We start from the raw sequence: 21874 nt of genomic DNA, 5'->3' as shown, positions 1-21874 counted from the left end.
CTGATAGATATGTTGTGAATCACCTTCTGTCCCAGTGGATTTTACAAAATGAACTCACTGTTACTGAGCGAGGCAGGAGAAAGAAAGCAAATCTGAAATCTGCAAGATCCCTGGAGAAGTATCTTCTCAGAAGACAAGGGCAGGGATATTTTTCTAAATGTGAAGCAATACAATATAAAATTATAGTGTTTAATGATGTTTGTGCCAAGATGATTGGGAATTTTGAATACACTGGAATCTGGTGGTAGGAGGTTTGGTACTGATTGGACTAATCTTTTATTATAGGTTTAAGTATGATTCAGAGGTTTTATTGACAGGGCTTATGGGAAAGACTGATTATATTTAATCTTCCTTTAGGGGCTCTTTACAAAATTAATTTGTTAATTTTAAGTAAGTTCCTCTTATTACCGAATGACATTTATTCTTCTGTTATTCTGAGTAATTAAGTGTTCCTGGATGTAAAAAAAAAAAAAGTTGCTTATCAAAAGTGAGGTTTTTCTGGCATCACTAATTCAGGTTGGATCAGTTGTCTCATGGAAGATGGATGTGACCCAATGAGATTTCTCTTTAAATGGATGTCATTACCCCCTTGAAAGACTTGACCCTCATAGAAGGAAGAAATGGATCATACAGAGTACCATTAATATTTGTTCTTTTAAGGAAATGCTATGGCAGATACTACTATAAGAAGGTGTTATTAATCAATGGAGAATTTACCCATTCTATTATCTATAGCATTCTTCTAAATAAGATGTTATTAATTTTTAAGAAGATAAAAGCCTCAAATTTAATTTTGACTTTCTGTAGATCTTTGCATTAAATATTCATAGACACAAATGGATGGCCTTTAGAACAGAATTCTACGACCTAGAAATTCCACTCCTAGATGTCTTCCTAATAGAAATGAAAACCTATATCCACACAGAGACGTGCACAGGAATGTTTATGGCAACATTATTTGTAGTAGCCAAAAAGTGGAAACAATCAAAATGCCCATCACCTGATGAATAGATAAGCAAACACGATATAGGTAAACAATGCAATATTCTTCAGCTATAAAAAGCAATGGTAGGTGCTACGACATGGACGAGCCTTGACAACATTATGCTAAGTACAGCGTGCAGACGCAAGAAGCCCATGCTCTATGATTGCTTTTATATGAAGTACCCAGAACGGGCTAATACGTAGGGACAGAAAGGAAATTCATGATTGCAGGGACTGGGGAAAAGCAGAATGGGGAGCAAATGTTATTGGGTATGGGTTTCTTTTTGGAATGATGAAAATGTTGTAAAATTGATTGTGGTGATGGTTGTACAGCTCTCTGAATATATTTAAACCCTCTGGACTGCAGACTTTAAGATGGTGAATTTAATGGTATGTGAATTATATCTCGGTTTTTTAAAAGTGGTAGTTAAGACACAAGTTTGAGCAAAAGCAGACCTGGTTGGTAATTCTAGCTCCTCCCTCTACACAGCAGAGATTTATTAAGAAAATTGCTATGTCCCTAGCACACCACTGGTCATGACTTACAGGCTACCCAAGATGATCCCTGGGCTGCAGGTGACTTCTTAGCACAGAAGAAAGATGCTGTGTGTCACTCAGGCAGATCTGTGCAGCCAGCTAGAGAGGCCCCATATTTGAAAAGTGCTGTGACATTGGGGGAAGAAAGTAAAAAAAATAATGCAGCTGTTTGAATGCAATGGCTAGAATTAGGAGTCCGATCAACTGACCAAGAAACATAGCAGATTTGGAGACCAGTAAAGGCAGGAGCCCAATCATGAGAGTGTAGGACACAGATTTCTCCAACTCCACCCCTAACTTAAAAAGAGAAAGAATTTCCCACCAACTGAATGGGAGAAAAGCCAGGAATCCTGTGAATCAGAGCCCCTTGGATTTCATCCATCTGCATTGCTCTGGAAGTGATTAAGTCCAATGATGAACCAGTGTCTGTAAAGAATGACGCATTGTGTATGTGTCTGTCATTTTGATAATAATTAAAAAGGTAACCAGAAGAAAATGACTTCCCAGTTCAGCGCAGTTTGGGGGTGGTTCATAAGCACAACACCATGGTAATCAAAATCCACAATGAAATGCTCCGAGACTGCAGGAGCGAAAGCCACGGCATTCTCAGTTGACCCAGAGAGTCACCTACTGGCAGGTCATAAGGCTGTGGTGAAATTCCCCAGCAATACAAGGTGAAAATGAATTAACGGGAGCCACAGACTCAGTTAGGACCAAGTGCATGGCCAAGAGCAATGAAGAGGTAAAGCAGATATTTGGAAATGTGCTCCTTCAGCAAGTGTGCCCTACAATCATGTTCTAGCGTTGCTTTAGCTCTGTAGCATCATTGTCCACGTTTCTGGGTCAAGGCAATATGGACGTTTTGTGGTATTTAATGATGTGATAGATTCTCAAGTTGCTTTGGTGTAATTTAACTGTGTAGCGATTAGATGGTGGTAAATCTTCTAGAGAGTTTTGTTAGTTATTAAAAGGTACCTATATTATATTAAAACACAGTGTATGCTATGATATTGAACCATTAGAGTACTGAAGTGCAGACTAACAAAATTGTTAGTGTCCCATCAGATACAAAAAAAGTATATTTTTGAAAAGACAAGTTAAAAAAAAAATGACCAGCCATCAGAAAATTTAAGGAAAAAAAAATACCTGTGTTGACAGACTACTATGATATTTTGCCACAAAACAGCCCAAACCATGTTTTATCACTTCGATGTCCAAACACTTCCAATTAGGTTCAGGATCGTTCACCCTAGTGAAAGCACAGACTGCCACCATGGGTGAGTCATTCCTCATTCTTTAACCTGAATCCTCTGGAGAAAAAGCCAAAGGTAACTGAGCAGCAAGGGGCTGGGGAGCTCTGGCTGCGTGCCTCGGAGCTAAGCTCTTGGGAAGACGTGAAAAAAACGTGAGGCAGCATCCATCCTTCCGAGGGCACGGATAGCACATAGGGTGCTAGCAAACTGTCTTCCCCACATTGTCTTCAGGATAGGATCAACCTTAAGTGAACTTCTGAAGTTTGGTTCAGGCCTTTATTATTTAATTAGCGTGGATCTATGAAGGAGGCTATGCCACCTGCTACAGCCCTTAGCCACCCAGAGCCATTGGTAGACTTCGTGTCTCCCGTTTCTAAGCATCTCCTTCTCCCTTAATGAACCCACTGCATCTTCTTCCTGGCTGTCGTCAAAAGTCACGTAGGAGAATTGAATGACAGTGGTGGGACCTCTAAGGCCATATGTTTGGCCTTTCCCGCAAAGCAGAAATCCTTTTCTCCACGCTGAGAACGGGAGAGCCCATGGTTATCTGCACAAACCTCTTGACTGTTGAGTCCCCTTACCCCTAAGTCACTTCTTGGGTAAATGTTTTCTTTAGAAAGATCTCCTTGGGAAAGGCCAGACCTACTCCCTGGAATTCCAGCCATTTGAAATCTTCTCTCTTGAAAGATAGGCCTGATCTACTACTGAATTTACCTGCTGGCTAGTCAGCATTTCTGTTATCCCTCATTTCTACTACCCCAACCCCAGGCAAGACTACACAGCCTTAATGCCTTTCCAGAAACTTTCTCTCCTAGCCACACTGCCCTATTCAGGGCTTGCCGGATTGTCTTTCAAAGCTGTGCTCCTCCAGCACAGTTTGCTGCTCCTGGAGTATTGTAGTGTGGGTGGACCCCAGGGCATTATCACTTTTCTTGAGTTGGATTCTCAAGTTCTTTTCGTGCAGCCTAAGTTAACTTTACCTGGTTTAGCCCTATTGTCAGCTTTCCTTTGTGCTTAGTGGATAATCACAGAGCTCTACCTATTCCTCAAGTCACTTCTCTATCTCTGATTAATTTTTTTAATAATTTAAATGCAAACTTCTTTCTAATTTTTTGAATCTTTTTTGTTTTAGCCTCATTCTAAACATTTGGATCTAATGAAATTATTATATGTAAATTTAAACTATATTTTCAAACCCCAAGTCTCTCTTATTAGCTATTTTTCCTAGCTTAGTGCCGCCCACAGATTTGGTAAGCAGGATCTATACTTCTGGGTCAGTTTTTGGTGAAGTTGTTGAGCAAGGCGGGGCCAAGTGTCTACCATTGTAGTCTTGCCCTCTTTGTTAATTAGTTCTTTCCCATTTTTTTAGACGGGGGTGGGGTGCAGGGAGGGGCAGAGGGAGAAGGGGAGAGAATCTTAAGCAGGCTCCACGCTCAGTACGGGGCCTAACTCAGGGCTTAATCTCACAACCCTGAGATCATGACCTGAGCAGAAATCAAGAGTCAGATGCTTAACTGGCTGAGCCCCCTGGTGCCCAGGTTAATTAGTTCTTAAGTTCACATGAAGGTACAACCATGTCTGCTGCATTTTACTGTCTGGTCCACAAATGTTCCAGAAAGATTTGTCCAGTACTTCACTGAAATTGGTCATTTATGTAAACCTTCAGGCTTCTGGGTAATGTGAGAAAAGTGGAGATAGACGGTTTGTTGAGGCAAGGTATATTGAGGCTGATGAACTGTTGGGACATTCTTCTATATAAAAGAAACTGTAGATTACCATGTTTACCTTTGAGTTTACTCTATCATAGATCGCATTCCCTTCCTAACGAAAATTCTGTAATGAGTAGTCCTTCTTTTCACATTGAAGGATGATGATAATAATGATGGCGATGGTAGTCGTGGTGGTGACAATGATGGTGATGGTGATGATGATCATGATGATGGTGGTGAAAACATATGTGTATGTATTTCATTTAATCATGACAATGAGCTTGTAGGATAGATGTTGCACACTGACCCTGGACCGTGACTAGTTTGGACATTCACAACTATTAGGTTCTCTTGTAATGGAAACCATTAAGGAAGTGCAAGGTGGTAGTTAACCTTTAACTACTGCTCTACCGTATCCCTATCAGGTTTTATGAAAGACCAAATTCTTCCATACATATAACCATTTATTAGCCATCAGGCACCCAAAATCTTATTAGTTTGGCAACAACAAAAAGTTAGCTTCTCTATCCTTTCAGGTATTCTGAGCATCTCTTTGCATGAAAAGTTTGCCTGCTGCAGTCACAGAAGACTGTTGGCTCATTATAAATCCCAGGCAGTGACTTGTCTAGAATATGACTGCACCCACTTTACGGACATACCCTTTCCAATGATGGGGTCAGGGAGAGTGACCAGAAAGTACTCAGAGGAAGCCGAGCAATTAGGGAAGAAGGAATTGAAACAAGGAGGTACCTGGCAAAAACTCAGTTGGGCCGCTTGCCACGTATTCTAACTCCTTATCCTAAGCTGGATTTGATCAACTACCAAGAAATAGGTGTGGCCCTTGGGACAATTTAGCCCAATTAACATGTCTGCCATCCTTTTTTTTTTTTTAATATATATATTCTTTTTCTGGTGTTTTATTTTGTTTTGTTAATTCTGAGTATAGTATAGCCTTCCTGTTGAGCAAGACAGATGGCTTCTGGTCAGGCAACTGTAACCCAGCAAGTGTATCAACACCCAAGACTTGTAAACACTGGTCAAGTCTGGTCAACTCCCTGAAAGGAAGAAGTTTAGTTCTCAGGGTGACTGGAAATTAGGACTTTTTCAAAAAAGCTATTTTTCTTTTTTAAAATGCTTTTGCCTGGGAGAAAGCCCTGTGTGGAATTAATACCTTTTTCTGGTTCCACAGCACCATCCAGGTCTACCTAATGTGGATGAGGAAGTTATTTTTTTGCCTTCTTTCCAAATGCCCATGAAGGAACACTTTCTTTCTGGGGCTTACCTCTGTGTATCAATCAGACTGAGCCATCCAAGGAGCTATGGCTGCTCCAGAGGATGAACTTGTGTTGATGCTTCTATAATAGTATAAAGGATAATACTTTTAACAACCGATGTAGATGTATGAACTTGCATCTTACTTTGGGTTTGGAAACCTGTTAGTGAGACAGTAATTTCTAATTAGCAACCCACAGATAGATGTAGTCCTAAGTACGCTCGAACTCAAGAGTACAATTTGAAAGCATTTTTAAAGGTCACTTAGCATCCCTATTGTATGAAAAAGCAGTATGTATATATATATATATATATATATATATACATATATATACATATATTTGTATGTATATGCATACATATGCACAGTGTATATAGATCAATCTAGGTGAAATATAAAATATTTATTTATGTTTATATATATTCTGTGCCAACTAAAATATCATTCTCAGGCATTTATTTTAAGAATAAGCCCAAATCTGCTCTTTCTTCATTTCAGATTCCCCATGGAAGTGAGAATACTTTATCCTTGGGGATGATTAAGTAAGAAAGATGGTGGTGGGTATGACATGGATTGCATGGGGCACTCAGTGTTATATGTAACACTTGTAACGCTTGTGGTACTACATCAAAAACTAATGACATACTGTATGGTAACTAATCATAACATAATACAAAAATAAAATAAATTGAGATATGATTAAAATACCATAAAATTGGGCCCCTGGTGGCTCAGTTCATTAAGCAACTGCCTTTGGCTCAGGTCATGATCCCGGAGTCCCAGGATCGAGTCCCACATCAGGCTCCCTGCTCAGCAGGGAGTCTGCTTCTCCCACTGACTCCCCTCTCTCTCATTCTCTCTCTCTCTCTCTCTCAAATAAATAAATAAAATCTTTTGAAAAATACCATAAAATTTTAAAAAAAGATATAACAGCAAAGCTGAAATATCATTACTGGCTCTGTACTGGAAATGATTCATGTGTGCTAAAATCTCTTCTGGTCCCCTCCCTGGAGGACAGGCCACCACACTGAACTTGGTCCTTGTCTCTGCCCTTGCCCTTTGCTGAAAGACCGATTGACTGACTTAAGAAGATAGCAGATTTGGGAAACCCTTGGCTCTTCCATGGACCACTGTGGTCTTCAGTGGTTCCTGTGCTGTCTTTAAGTAAATAATGCAGCTTGGGCTTTCTTGGGCTGCAAAGACTGAAAGTATGTTGAATGTACTCACTTCAGCATCACCACTGTCTCCCTTGGACAGGCTAAGAGTATGCCTTTTTAAGGCTCCTAGGCAGTGAATATTTTTCATCTCCTAGCAGAATATAATCTGCTGATAAAATCATCTAACATCTCCTCTCTTGCACTGTTAGCTCTGTGTATGTGTGTTGTAACGATTTGGATTTGCAATTCATCAACTTTTACCAAAGTCTCTTTGCCATTGATGAGAATGGGATCCTTTACACGTGTAAGTTTCACTAATCCAAGAGGACTGTTATGTAAGAGAGAGTCTCTCAGTTGATTTGAACACAATGTTATTCAGATCCCAGGTCTAATCTTGATTATAGCTCTTTCACTTTCTGTCCCATGGCTGAGCATCTCTATGCTTTAGCTGGTTGTCCTATAGTTGTCTTTTTGGCCTGGGGAGGAGCCAGCTGATGTAGATGAACAAGTACAAATCAATCCCCAAAGCAAGAAGACAACAGCTAGAGTACTCATAGTTCAAGCCTGGATCATGGTTTATTCTTCTCCCAAGAAAAGACAAAGATACTTCTTTGTAGACAAAAACATGTTCGCATGGAACATGGCACGGTGGAGTGTGTGCATGCATGTGATGGGTCTCAAGTGTCCTAATGAGTGTGTACATGTGTATATGTGTCAGGGGAGAGGCAGATCTGTTACTGTATTAACGAGGCAGCAAATATGCCTGTTAGTTACCATGGCAGGTGCCGAGTGTTGAACCCGCCGTATGTTTATCTGTGTAACTTTTTACTCTAGCGATCACCCAAGCACTTCCAGAAAGGAAAGGTGAGGATTGATTTGTCAATGCCTAAGGGTCTCCCAACGTGTGGTCTACAACCATGTTTGTCAGTGAGTTGTTTGGGCCTCGGCAGGAATTTTCCCACAGAAAGGATGTTCTAACTGGCAGGCTCCCAGGACCGCCCACAAATCCATTTAACCATAACAGAGCTGATGAACACTGTCAGGGCTGGAGTTGGCTTCCAAGTGGGAAGTCAGCCTAGTATTAATAGCACAGTTCCAGCTGTACTGTGGGCCCAGCGGACTTCTGATGGACCCGCCTGGGAACCAAGGCGCTCTTTGTAACATTTATAGGAAATGGATTCCTTGGTGAGCATGGTGGGAAGGGAATACTGTGGTGGCAGGAGCACCGTGGCTTCCCATTTCTCCCTTCTACTCTAATCACTGCCAACACCGGTGTCCAGCAGGAAGAGACCAAGGGGAATCCTTCTCCTGCCTTCAGACCTGGGGAGAGCCTGCCCTAGTCCTGGTCCAACTCACCTGGGTTGGCTGTTCCCACATACAGGATATTTGTAAGTTGGGTGTTTCTAGATCACCTGTATTTAATTATGTGATATAGATATTTTATTTTAACATGGTAGCTGTTGATCCAGGCAAAGTTATATTAGAATTTAAGGTTTATTTTTGTCTTAAAAACCTTTATTCATTTGGACTGATTTCAGCCCTGATTATGTTCTTTGTGCTTCTTTCTTGGTTAAAACCGTTATTTTTTATGCATATTAAAGGATGTGCATGGTTGCTGTAAACCGTTCCATTTTCTGGTTACAGGAGGAAACGGGGAAGGTGGCTGGTGCCGTGTGTGTATGTGTGTGTACGATCGGAATATGTCCCAAAGGTGTGTGATTTGAATATGACCTGAAAGTATGTTGTTCAAACCAAGACATGCTTTAAGGAATTAAAAATTGTGGTTGTACTCAAGGGAGCTCTTTTTCACTAGCATATTTGGAAATATTTCAGACCATTTTTTTCTTTGGGCAAAGGTATTAGAATTTAAAGATTTTCTCCCCTGGGAACTCTTTGAATAGGTTCCTTTTTAAAAAGGACTTTTAAAGACTGGATGGCAACCAGTAAATTATTTTCCACTAATCCTAAGTAAATTTTTCTGTGATGTCAGTGCTGTATTCAAGGTATCTTATGGGGTGCACGTGACCCAAAGGGAAAATAATTTGTGTGGTAACTTGATTTTCTTTCTTTTCTCGTTATTCACAGGTTGTCAGATTCATCCTGTTTGGGTAGTATAACTGTGGGAACTTGTAAATGAGGAACAATTTTAAAGCATAAATCAACTGAAATGCGTATGAAACCTTGCTGGATTCTTAAGAGGTCTCTTGGTATTTCTGAACCACACTTCTCTTTTCTAGGATTCTCTTTTGGGACACAGTCATAAATGCAAAAGGAAGATTTCAGCACCAAATTTTCATCTTTAAAATGTTGGGCCTCTTCAGCCCCTCCCAAACATTGAAAAACTCTCTGGAGTTTGAACTGCTGAGACATGGACTGTAACTCTTCTTCCAGAAGACTTGTTCGGGAAAAATTACATCTTAGGGCTATGAGTCTAGAATTACAACACACACAATTCACAATACTTAATAATCTTGTGTAGATACATCTAGATTATCTCTATAAGATCTCTTTAATTCATCCAGCCCCGTAATTACATACTTGGGGAGGTAAAAGTGAGTGCACAGGATTTTCAAAGGGGAAGATCTATTTGGAATCATTCTAACACAATTGTTCATCTTCTAGGAGCAGAAAGTGGAGACCAAGGGGTTCAGTGACTTGGGCAACCTGTTGCTATTGGGGGCAAAGCTGGGAGGGTGATGGGAAGCAATGGTGAGAAAGTCATCGCCTGTTGAAAGTTCTCTGTCTCCTGGGTTTACTTACATCTTTTCATTTCACCCTCACAACAACTTCGAAAGGCAGTGGGCCATCTTCCGGTTTTAGAAAGGAGTAAACTGAAAGATGGAAGGTGCTCTAACTGCTCAAAGTCATTAAGACATTAAGGCATTAAGAGGCAGAGCAGGAACTGAAAGGCACACCTACCCATGCTGATGGTCTTGTTTCTCCCTTGTATGGGCTAGCTCCTAGGCCTCAGGGTAGCCTAAAGTCCAACAGCAGCCCTTCTTTATACATGTTTAGAGATAGGCAAGAGCATCTGTATTTAAGCAACCACTCCAGTTACTGAATTTGCTGGGTAGTGGTCTGGAATACTGGGTCTCCTTACCTTAATTTTTCTGACCAAAAATGATTGTCCTTCTCCTCCTAGATTTAATAAGATTCCAAAATTTGTCTTCCATTAATGCTTCCTTTTCTTTTTTGGAAAGTCTGTATTTTGAGTTATCTAGCTCCTCTATTTAGATCTAAAGCAGAGTATACTCTTTTCTCTCATTCAATGATTCATATGTTCAGTAAATATGTGTCGAATGTCTACTCTGGGTTTTGGAGATACAGCTCTGAATGAAACAGATGCACACCCCTACCATGTCAGGGGATAGCCACTAAATGGCAAAAAATAGACTAAGTGAGAAGGGATCACTGTCCCAGAAACAAAAAAATAAAGAAATAAGGTAAAATCTCAGGGAAAGGAGACACCATAAAGGCGAGGTGGGCGTTATTCAAAAAGGGTTTCCCAGAGAGGCTGAATTTGTGAAGTGTTTGTTATCACATTATTGGTTCAGAGAAAAATGCTACTAGGTGTCTCTATTTTCAGGAAGTTCCTTTCCAAAACCATGATTCTCCTATACCCACCAGTGGTCTCTGTCTCCATCCTAGTGATACATCTTTCCAGCCACCACTTGTGGCAACCATTATTATCCCTATGGTGGAAAAAACAGGAATAAAATGGGTTGCCCACCAATCTGAGGGGAGATGAATAGATGGCAAGACGAGCATAGCGCCTGGTCTACTCAAGCATCTAATTCAGATTCACAGGGAAGGAGACTAAATCTCAAAGATGGTCAAGTGACTAGCCCAGAATCATACTGTGCTCATTATTTCATTTAACCAGCAAGTTCTGGATGGAGAGCCTATGGCGGGTGGGGCAGGCTACTGACATGGACCCAGGAGATTCCACAGGACTCACAGGAGATGGTCTCTGGTCTAAAGCCACCGAAAGGGACCTCTGACCCCAACCCAGTGCTCTTTCTCCTGTACCATGATGGAGGACGCCTCTTCTTACCAGGGTCTGAGATGAATGAGAATTGTGTTCCCATTTATGTTTATACTTCCTACTCCGCACTTCAGGTTTGTTGTGGGTTAAATGAGACCACATCAGGTGGCCCGAGAACCCAAATCACTATGCATATGATTGTTTCTATGGGAAAACACCAACCATCTTTACAGACCTTCAAATTGCCAAGTGCCTAAGTTGGAAAATATGAACAAAGATTGTTTAGGGCTCCCCAGCCTCCAAGATATTGACCATCTCCTGGAGTAAACAACTTCCTCTTCAGTCCGGAAGGCAGCATCAAATGAGATACAAATGAGTAGTAATGGCTTCCTGACAATTGTATGGAAACATTTTTCTTCTCTCCACTATGAAGGCAAATGGGTGTTTATAAATATTTTCCTTTAAGAGAAAGGTCCCCAAATGCTAATCTGTGGAGTGTGCCTACTAGCCATTCTGTACTTTCTCATAGTTCTCTAGGGCCGTGGAGATCTACGAGGCAATTGCAGCTCATTTTAGTCTCTGCTTACTGCATTGTCTAGGGGTGGGGCTCACGTTCCCCATCCATGGCGAGTACCGCACATGCTTGTTGAATGGAGTGGAGTGGGGACAAATGTTCTCTTGGTCATTGGGTATGCTAGCAAGTGGCAAGTGTTGTTTTCCCAGCTTTTCCCCATGAGAGGAGTGCCATGGGCATTTCAGTTCCTGTTCTTTACTCTTGTCATCACTTGCTTGATTAGAATGATAATGCTGTAGATAATAAGGACTTTGAATTTATATAAGCTTCCTAAGGAAACATGAACTTGGATTGAACTACAGTGGATGCTCCACCGAAGTTCAAAGGAAATATGGTTACGGTTGCCTTGGCAACCATAGCTCTGCACTCTGTTTTATTTCTTCCTATTTTCCTATTCTGTGATCATTTTGAGGAGAAATGAAGGGATATCAGTAGGGTCTTATTTTCAATTTATGAGGCTACTGGGAATGATACAACTTTTTGTAGCTGCAAAAGTGCCTTTTCTTAAAATTTCCCCAAACACTGGAAAGGCCAGGCCTGTTATGTTGAAACATAAATGTCATCTTTACTCTTTATAAAGGTAATTATTTTTAAAGGGCTGGAAAGGAGATCACCTTTCTATTTCTCTCTAGCATACAACTATGACTTTTGTATTTCTTTAAAAAGGGAAGAATTCTTGGTTAATAAATTTTCATAAGTAGTTTTACATGTAATGCAGTTATTCAACTCCAAATAACTGTACAATTAAAATAGTTTTACGCTAGGAAAGTGCCAGTTTGAGAGATTGTCAACATGTTAAATTATTAATCATCAACACACATCCACCGTTAGGTTTCCTTTGTAGGCCACACCAATTTTTTTAAAGAGAAAAAATGGTAGTTAGTATTTGAATCTCTTATAATTGGTTTGTGAGTATTAAAAGAAAAATAGAGATGTGTATTATCATATGGCAATAGTATGAAAAGTCATTAAATTTTTCCTTTTGTCTAATCTCTTATTATTGTTTCTATGGGAAAATTTTATATGTTAAGGAGTTCAGAAAGTTTTTTATGAAGGGCCAGATGGTAAATATTTTAGGCTTTTGCCCGGGGTTTGTTATAACTACTCAACTCTGATGTTGTAGCTGAAAACATCCAGAGATAATATGTAAAGGAACAGAGCAGGCCATGTAAAATTACTACTGTATTTACAGAAGCAGACAGCAGACTGGATTTGGCCTGCAGGTTGTAGTTTGCCAACTCCTACTCCAGGAGAAACACTGTTCTGCTTACTTATCTGATCACAGCCTACACTCGAGTGCAGTGCTTCCAGCAAATTGGTTCTTTTAATTAATTAATTAATTTTTAAAGTGTGCTCCACACCCGGCGTGGAGCCCAGTGCAGGGCTTGAATTCATGACCCTGAGATCAAGACCTGAGCTGAGATCAAAGAGTCAGGCGCTTAACCAACTGAGCCACCCAGGTGCCCCCCAAATTAGTTCTTTTAAAAGATGCACCTAGGGCGCCTGGGTGGCTCAGTGGTTGAGCCGCTGCCTTCGGCTCGGGTCATGATCTCAGGGTCCTGGGATCGAGTCCCGCATCGGGCTCTCTGCTCAGCGGGGAGCCTGCTTCCTCCTCTCTCTCTCTCTGCCTGCCTCTCTACCTACTTGTGATTTCTCTCTGTTAAATAAATAAATAAAGTCTTAAAAAAAAAAAAAAGATGCACCTAAAGGACTGTCCTCTTACTCCCTTTTTTGTAAAATGTCACAATTACCACCATATTGCTTTCTAGAAATAGAGACGAGTATGGGAGAGGGGAGAAGCAGATATTTCATAATATGTTGCTTAGTGTAAAAGCTGGTAGAACATGTGACAAAAATAAACTCCTTCCATGCAGGGCAAGTTCAACACTGATCTTGAACGTCAAAGGCCTGATGTCTGCTACCTGCATATGCCAGTAGTGGAAACAGAGCCAGGCAGTCTGAGGTGGAGCCCCTTTGCCTCCAGCTGGCCTTCCATCCCTCTGGGGGTCTCCTTGGTCACCTGACACCAACTAAAACATGTCTTCTTTATTGTTCCTTCAGAGTATTCTCGGAGGCTTTGTTCCAACCGATCTTAACATATTCTTTTAGTTTTAATCAAATATTTCAAAAATATAGAAAAGTTTAAAAAAATAAAAAACTTATGTATCTGTCGTTCAAATTTAATAACCATTTATATTTGGTATTGTTTTTTTCAGATACTTTGATCTTTCATTTTTATTATTTATTTTAAGGATTTATTTATTTATTTATTTATTAGAAAGAGAGCATGAGCAGGGGGAGGGGCTGAGGGAGAGGGAGAGAGGATCTCAAGCAGCAGTGAGCATGGAGCCTGATTCAGGGCTCTATCTCATGACCCTGAGATCACGACCTGAGCCAAAATCAAGAGTCAGATGCTTAACTGACCGAGTCACCCAGTTACCCCATGATCTTTTTGTTTTTCTAAAGAAATCATACATATGGACACAGTTGAAGCCTATACCAGACTTCTAATATATATTATTTTTCTACTTTGTAACAGTTTTTAAAGAGGTTATTTACCTTCAGATTAATTGGAATCCTCTCCTAATTATTCAGATGAGTTATTGAGAGCCAAGAGGGTAGAAGGATTAGGGATTTGATTTTGGATGTGCACATTATTGTTGGTGAACATTATGACAGTTTGATCTGATCTAATACGTTTTTCTAGGACTAAATAACACTACCGGTTTACTCCTAAGAAACACTTTGCAAATTCCCCACATCTCTCGCCTATTGTAAATGAGGTGTGCATCCAAGAGACAGTAAATATAAATCGTCCGAGTTCATTACAGAGGGCTGGATACAGCTTTTGCACGGCATCTTTTTCCAATCCATTATTTCTCCCTGCTGCCCTTAGCATTGTGTTTGGTGGAACATGTGCTTTTACAGGTGATCTGTCATTCAATCCTTGGGACATTCTGTGTGATAGCTAGAACAGAGAGCATTGCACCCATCTCCCAGGTAAGGAAATTAAGGAACAGGGATGTCAATACAGTGTTTGGAGGTGTTGGCCGCACCTGAGCAACACCTGGGATGGACTGTGGGCATCAGCATTTTTAATGGATTCCACTGTGCAGCCAAAGTTGAGAATTCCTGGTGGACCAATAGAAATGGGACACCTTATTCTTGCCCCTAGCACCTAGTGGGTGGAGACCTGGGAGGCTGCTAAAACGTCCTGCAGCTTCCCTCCCACAGAGAATTATCTGGCCCCACGTGCAAATAGCACTGAGGTTGAGAAACCCCCACTTAACCTGTACAATGCTGGAGTAAAGTCTGGCTGACTCTAAGCCATTGATGTTTCTTCAGACCCAAGCTGCTAGGTGATTCAAATTAGTCATCCTCTTATTATTGCTGCTAATAGCTTATATTTTAAATAGGTAACTCTGGGGCGCCTGGGTGGCTCAGTCATAAAGTGTCTGCCTTCGGCTCAGGTCATGATCCCTGGGTCTGGGGATCAAGCCCCATGTCAGGCTCTCTGCTCTGCGGGAAGCCTGTTCTCCCTCTCCTGCTCCCCCTGCTTGTGTTCCATCTCTCGCTGTGTCTCTGTCAAATAAATATATAAAATCTTTAAAAATAAATAAATAGGTAATTCTTTGAAGCTGAAATGTCTACAATGACTTTTTAGTTCATCAGGAACTAGGTGAACTTGCGTCATAACCACACTAGGATAGGCAGAAACCCCACTTTTGTCAGAATACCAAAAGAGCACAAAACAAGCGAATAGGCAAGAACAAACAAACAAACAAACAAAAACCCCAAAAGCTCATAGCATCAAAAAGAAGAAAGGAGCTATTTCTCAGCTTCAGTGTATATATGTCTGATCCTAAATGAGTAACATGTATTGTGTAAAGTTGTGGTTCTCACACCTGAGCATGCACTGAAGCTCGCTGGAGGGTGTGTGGAAACACAGATTGCCAGACCCCACCCAGAGTGTCCGATTCTGTAGGTCTGGGGTGCAGGGCAAGCTCTTGCATTTCTAAGAAGTTCTCTTCTGAGGCTGGCCCCGGGGACCAACTCCTTGTGGCTTAACTGATGGGAAATATGTTTCCACAGTAGCTTTTCAAAGGAATATTAACCTTGGGGGTCTCTATTGAAGTCACAAGTTAGTACTTCTAAAAATGCCAAACTTACTTCTTCATAATGTACAAATAACTTAGAAATATGATTCATTAGGAACGACAAGGGCCTTCTACCTCTAGCATTATGATCCAGACAGACCTATGGAATGGAGGCTTTTGCTCCCTCCTCTGAGAGCAGCAGGGGCTAGCTACGGTGGGCTTTATGGAAAGAACGTGTGTAGTGTGAAGAATGCGTGCTCTCTCCACCTGATCAGAAATGAAAAGATGCCAGTTTGCTGAGACATTTAAAAAGGCATCTGGTCCGTGAGAGAGTCGAAGTGTCCTCCGGTACCTGATCCACGTTCTTCAAATCAGAAGTAGGTGCTCGGCTGAGAAGTGACTGGAGCCAGATTGTTTCCTCACTCTGGGTTTGTCAACATATGATTGTGGAAGGGTGGTTAGATACCTAAAGTTTCAGCAAAATGTATCCCCTATGTATAAGATGACACACACAATTCCTGCACTAATTAGAACATCAGCCCAGGCAAGCGAATAATTTTGAAGTAGGGAATTGGAAACCTATTTTGGGTGTTTTCAGGAACAAGCCAGTTATTCTTTCAATCCATCGGCCAGTGACACTTTACGGACAGTGATTGAGATGGTGTGTTCCGTGATTGTCCTATGCTAGCCTGAAGTGAGATGTTACAGCATATTTTGTAGGTGAAAAATTGAAACCCCAAAGTGGCAGAATTCAAGAGTACCCGTACCTTATTTTCTACAGCAAGAGCTCAGAGAAGAATATCCCCTTATCTCTGCCTCTTGGTTGTTTTCCGAATCCCTTGATAGTGAAGATTTTGTTACTTCCTTCTAGAGCCTGGCACACTTCCTAGTACATACCAAGTGATAATTACATGTTCATTGAATTTACTTAAATAGGTATATGAGAAGTCTGTGTAGTCCTCCATTTCATGAATTTCAAAGAATATATTTCAGTCCCATTTAAACTTAGGATGCTCATAAAGAAAATCCTAAAGTGGATCCAGCCTATACTGTCCAAAGTGCAAATTTTTAATGGGGAGCAAAGGATTAAGATGAATAAAGGGCAGCCATGGGTGAATTTTCCAAGAAGTAAACACTTCTCTAATGCTGGTCTTGATGATATCTACAGCGGTCAGCAGTGATAAGACTCCCAAAGGAGAACTAAATTACCCTGTACAATAAAATATGTTATCAAATTAAAAGTGCTAAGAGAACATATAAAATCTAAGGATTGAAAAAAAAAACCCATAGCTATTAGCATCATTCTGCTGTTGTGTGTTTAAGAGCAGATTGGGAGGTTGCTATGACATCGACTCATGCGTGCATAGCAACAGAGCGAGCTCAGTGATTCAGCTCGATAAAAGAGGAAATTAGCTCACTATTTCCCTTTCCCCAAATCAGAGTCAGATATCCAAATATTTCATTTAGAAATGGTATATCCATCAACATGTTCTAATGGATAAAAGTCAATAGTGGGGGCTGGGGGGAAAGGTCACAAGATGAAATTCATATGCCATGGGCTTACTTTACAGAATGCAACTCATGTCTAAAGAATCTATTAATATCTGTGAATCCTGCTTTCTCCCGATAGAATGGAGTTTCTCAGTGGCATATGTTGGGTGACTATACCATGATGAGTAATAATTTGGCAAAAGAGAGCAATTTTTCAGCCCATACAACTTTGTTCTAATGAAAGTTGATCATGATAATATTTTGAGAAAGAAACATTGTTCAGCTGTGAGACTATAATACTTTGTGTGTAACAGCCCTCCAGGGAAGGGGTAGATTTTGCCAGGGTAATATGTGAAGTTTAGTCATTATCTGCTGCACAAAGCAGAGGTCAGCCGTGGGTGTGTATGTGGGAGGCACCATTGTGAAATCAGCCCACAGCCACTGCACCCGTGGGGTGAGCCAATAAAAACAGAGCCAAGTGTCCCAAATGCTGACATTTTATCACATGATTATTTTAAATATTATTTTAACCACTGTCTTTTCTTGTATTGTTTATCTCCACATCTTGAGTTTGTTTCCGGTTTCCTTTCTTTAAACTGATAAATGAGAAATGAGGAAGTATGGTTTGAGTCAGTACTTGACCATGAACATGGGGAGTTAATTGACCCCCCCCCTTCCCAAAAGAGCCCCAAGCCTATGAAGCTTGGATTCTTTGACTTGCTCTGAGTTGACTTGGGTTTTGGAAACACCACAATTTTATTCATTTGTTTTTTAATTTATATACAGTAAAATGCATCTTGTCGGGGGGGCAGTACTATGAGTTTCGATAAATGCATGATGTTGCGTAACTACCACCACAATCAGGATGTAGAAGAATTCTGTCACACTCCCCCAGCCCCCCGCAAATTCCTTCACGCTGCGTCTTTATTGTCAACCCCTCCCCGTACCCCCAGGTCTAGCAACCACAAATCTGTTGAAGTCATTCTATTTTGTCTGTTCTTCTCTTCTTTGTTCATTCATGCAACAACCATTTATTTTGAGAACTATGCTCTGGGCTTTGAGGTGTGGGGATTAAATAGCCAACAAGACTGACATGGAGCTTTTCAATGCAAAAACAAGGCAATGAACAATGGTACAACAGTAATTCCAAGTTGTGGTAGATGCGGTATAGAAAATAGATTTCTGTGGTAACAGATATCAGAAGATGGACTCTAATTTTAGATAGAGTGCTAGAGAATAGTGCTCTGAGAAGGTGACATTTAATCTGAGGGCCAAAAAGAGAAGGAGCCAGCTTTGCGAAATGGGCAGGGGGTGAAGGCACACGGGGAAGTCATTCCAGGCAGAAGGAACAGCATGTGTAAAGCAGGGTCTGGTAAGAGAAGTGAAGATGAGGGACTGTGGACAGATAGGCAGGGCCTAGCTAAAGGGTATGTACTTTATTCCATTGCAGACAGAAGCCATTGAATTGGGATGTATCTTTTTTTAGGGATGATTTGATTGATGTTTTGAGTTCTGTGTAGAACATGGATTATTATTAGAGAGTGAGAATGGATGCATGGTGGTCATTGGGCCACGACAACCATCCACTTGACTGTTGAGGGGCGATTGGGCTTGTGTAGCAGCTGTGGAGATGGAGAAGGGATGGGTTTGCAATGTATTTTAGAGGTAGATGAAAAAAAGGCTAGGTGTTTAATTGGGTATGGGATAGGAGACTGATGAAGGAAAAGAAGGAACCAAATGCAACTCCCAAGTTCTTGCTTGGGCAGCCAGGTTGGTCATGCTATCTACCCACATGAAGGAGATACTGAGAGAGAAACAAGATTGTGGGGTGGGGGGAGTTAAGTTTGGTCTCTGGACAGTTTTAAGAAGAGAAACCCACTAGATATCCACGTGGAGACTTGGGCCCTCTAAATGGATATATACCTTTAGAATTCAGAGGAGAGCTTGGAGCTGGAGAGAGAAATTTATGCCATCATTTAATAATTATTTATTATATTAATATAACATAGAAATATATTTAGTGTATGTATTATTAATACACTTTTGATGTATTGATATTAACATAATATTAATCCATATCATACATATTAATTTAGTCACTGATATTTCTTGAGGGCTTACTATGAATAAGGCTTAGATGAAGAAATGGGAATACGATGATAAAGAGAAGCCTACATGATCTGAGCCAGGCTGGCTAGAGAGAGGACTTCGTTAAATAGTTGCACACGTGTGTATAAAATTAAAGTGATAGTAAATTCCTCAAAGGAGAGGATTCTGTGAGGGGGCCCAATAGAGAGATCTGACTTACTTTGGGTGGTATTGGGGTTCGGGAAAGACATCTCCCAGCATGGAGGATGAGGAAGAGGGGAGGGTATTGGGTCAAAGAAAGAGCATGGATGAAAGGTCACGTGGCAGAAGACCAGAGATTTTGGTTCTCAGATGTCAGATTGACTGTGATTCCAATTTAGAAGTCCAGGGATGTATCTCAGATTTTCACAAGCACCTCAGGAAATTCATTTCTTCAACCAATATTTCTTGAGCACCAAGGAATGCCTGGGACTCTTTCAGATTCTGGGAATTCAGCACTTGATGTGAAAGGTTTCCTTCCCTGATGGAGCTTATTTCTGGTGAGACTGATTCAAGAGATCCATAGACACTGAGCACCTCTTGAGAAGGTTGGACTGAAGAGATACCAGCCTAGGACAGAGCAATGAGGTACGCCATCATTTAAAGCTTGAAAAAAGGAAGAGCAGCAGCAAAGAAACAAAACCAAGGGGCTAGTAAAGGCAGAAGTGAGGAAAGTGATGTATTTAGCAAAATATAGGAGAGGAAACAGGTGCAAGATGACTGGGTGAGTGGCCAGCTCAGCCTAATGCTGCTGTGGAATCAGGTGGAACGAAGGCAGAACAATTTCTCCCCTCACCCCTGCCCTGAAATTTACAACACGGTATCATGGGTGATCTTCACCAGACCAGTTTTATCTGAATAGTGGAAGCAGAAAACAGACTGAATTGTATTAAAGAGCACCTGGGAAGTGAAAAATTGTAAAGTGAGAAGACATGGACAATTAGAAAATAAAAACGTGCTGATGGGTCTCAAAAAATTTGCCTGCAGCTTGGGGCTTCATCATTGTCCTGTAGGAAAGGTCTTATGGCAGTAGTGAGGTTTATTTTATTGAAAAATAAACACACTAATAATAAAACACAAGAAAGCAAATGAAACTCACCAATTATTATTAGGTGTCTCTCTCTATATATATAGACAAATATATTGCATCCTGGTGTATTTTTTCCCTCCAGTAGAAATACTGTGATTATCAGTAGAAAGTACCAGTAGGAAGATTACCCAGAGGGCCAGAGATCAGGAAGCATTCTCAGGACTCATTAAGGAACCTAAAGATGATGGGCTCTAGGAGTCTCACGGAAAGCTTGAAAGGTGTGTATCACCTATTGAAAGAGAAGACTTAAGGAAAGTAGACTTACTCTGTTCATGTCTCCCTGAGATCTTACTTATGGGCTCAGAGGAACAGCCTAGAACAGGCATGTGGAGAAAGCCCAGGGACATTGGACCCAGTACTTGGTTCCATTATTCCCCTGCAGTGGCAAGAGTGATCTGTAGAAGCTCTGCTTTCTGGGCCATCTCTGGTCTGTGTGAGTGTTGCCTGGGAACTAGAGAAGGGAAATGGAGCCAGACCACCCCCCAGATTCCTTCCCAAATCTCTTGGTTTGGGTCACTTGAAACTGCCATCTTTATAGGTCCAAAATTGTCAACTGTTAACTGTTTCATGAAGTTCAACCAAAAAGTATGATTCTGATATCGTAAGTGAAGTGGTATGGATGGAGGGAGACCTTGTTGGTTTAAAGTTGGATCAGTGAGTAGAAGCCTGGAACCACATATTAAGACCTCTCAATTCTGTGAGCCAGAGCCACGGCAATTTTGTTCCCAACTCTGTTTGAGTAACATCTTGGATGAGAGAATGCCAACATCATCTATTTATTACCTTCCATGCTCAGATTATTTGAAGAGAAAGGAAAAGACCTTTAAAGCTGGAGTGATTGTCTAGACAGTCCTAAAATAGCTGCTCCCAGGTGCAAAGGAAGCAGTAAAATGCAGACAAAGCATTAGGGTCCTTTGCCAAAAATACGGTGATTGAACTTTCATAAGCTCCCTGTAAATTCCAAAGGAGAGAATGGCCAGAAGACTAAATCCCAGTAATTACAGTCATTAGTTACTTGAAATTACCACCACTTACTTCAGACAGAGGCATTCTATGCAAACTAAATTAAATGAAATATTTTTTGAGATAATCATTTGGATAATTCAGAGCTAAAATAGTCCCAGCTAAAATATTTAGCTGACTGAAACACCTGTGCAAGCTTTAATTTAAAATATGCAGAAAATTGACTGCATTTTCACTTCACTGTGGGGGTATTGTAATAAAAAAACAAGGTGGTTTATGTAATTCCCCACAAAGTCATATTACATTATATAGCATGGGTGCAGATAAGAAAATTGCATTGAATCAAAAATGCTTTTCTGGCAAAACAAACCATGGTGTGGTCATACCACAGAACACAGTTCAATCATAAAAAGAAATGAACTATTGATGCACTCAGCAACTTGGATGGATCTCAAAGACATTATGCTGAGTGAATAAAGCTGGTCAAAAAAGGCTACATGCCATATGATTCCATTTATATAACATTCTTGAAATGACAAAATTATAGAAATGGAAAACAGTTTAGTGGTTGCCAGATTTAAGAAGGTGTCAGGTTGAGAGGGAGGTGAGAGTTGTTATAAAGGGGTAGCATGAG

The 21874-nt window shown here is 40.7% G+C and overlaps 1 protein-coding gene across 4 annotated transcripts in view; it reads left to right on the top strand.

The window, feature by feature from the left end:
• Nucleotides 1-21874, top strand: part of ARHGAP6 (Rho GTPase activating protein 6) — a 479046-nt gene that overhangs the window by 301374 nt on the left and 155798 nt on the right. The window contains exon 1 of one of the 4 annotated variants that reach the window (XM_059157793.1): nucleotides 19755-19775. The exons of the other annotated variants lie outside the window; for them this stretch is intronic. The gene's annotated coding sequence lies outside the window, so the exon portion shown is untranslated. Of the gene's footprint in view, nucleotides 1-19754; nucleotides 19776-21874 lie in introns of those variants that run through there. 4 annotated transcript variants of the gene reach the window in all.

This window comes from Mustela lutreola, chromosome X (genome assembly GCF_030435805.1).
Source record: "Mustela lutreola isolate mMusLut2 chromosome X, mMusLut2.pri, whole genome shotgun sequence".
NCBI classification, from domain to species: domain Eukaryota; kingdom Metazoa; phylum Chordata; class Mammalia; order Carnivora; family Mustelidae; genus Mustela; species Mustela lutreola.
Note: the sequence above shows the minus strand (reverse complement) of the source record. Positions and strands in the feature narration are given on the sequence as shown.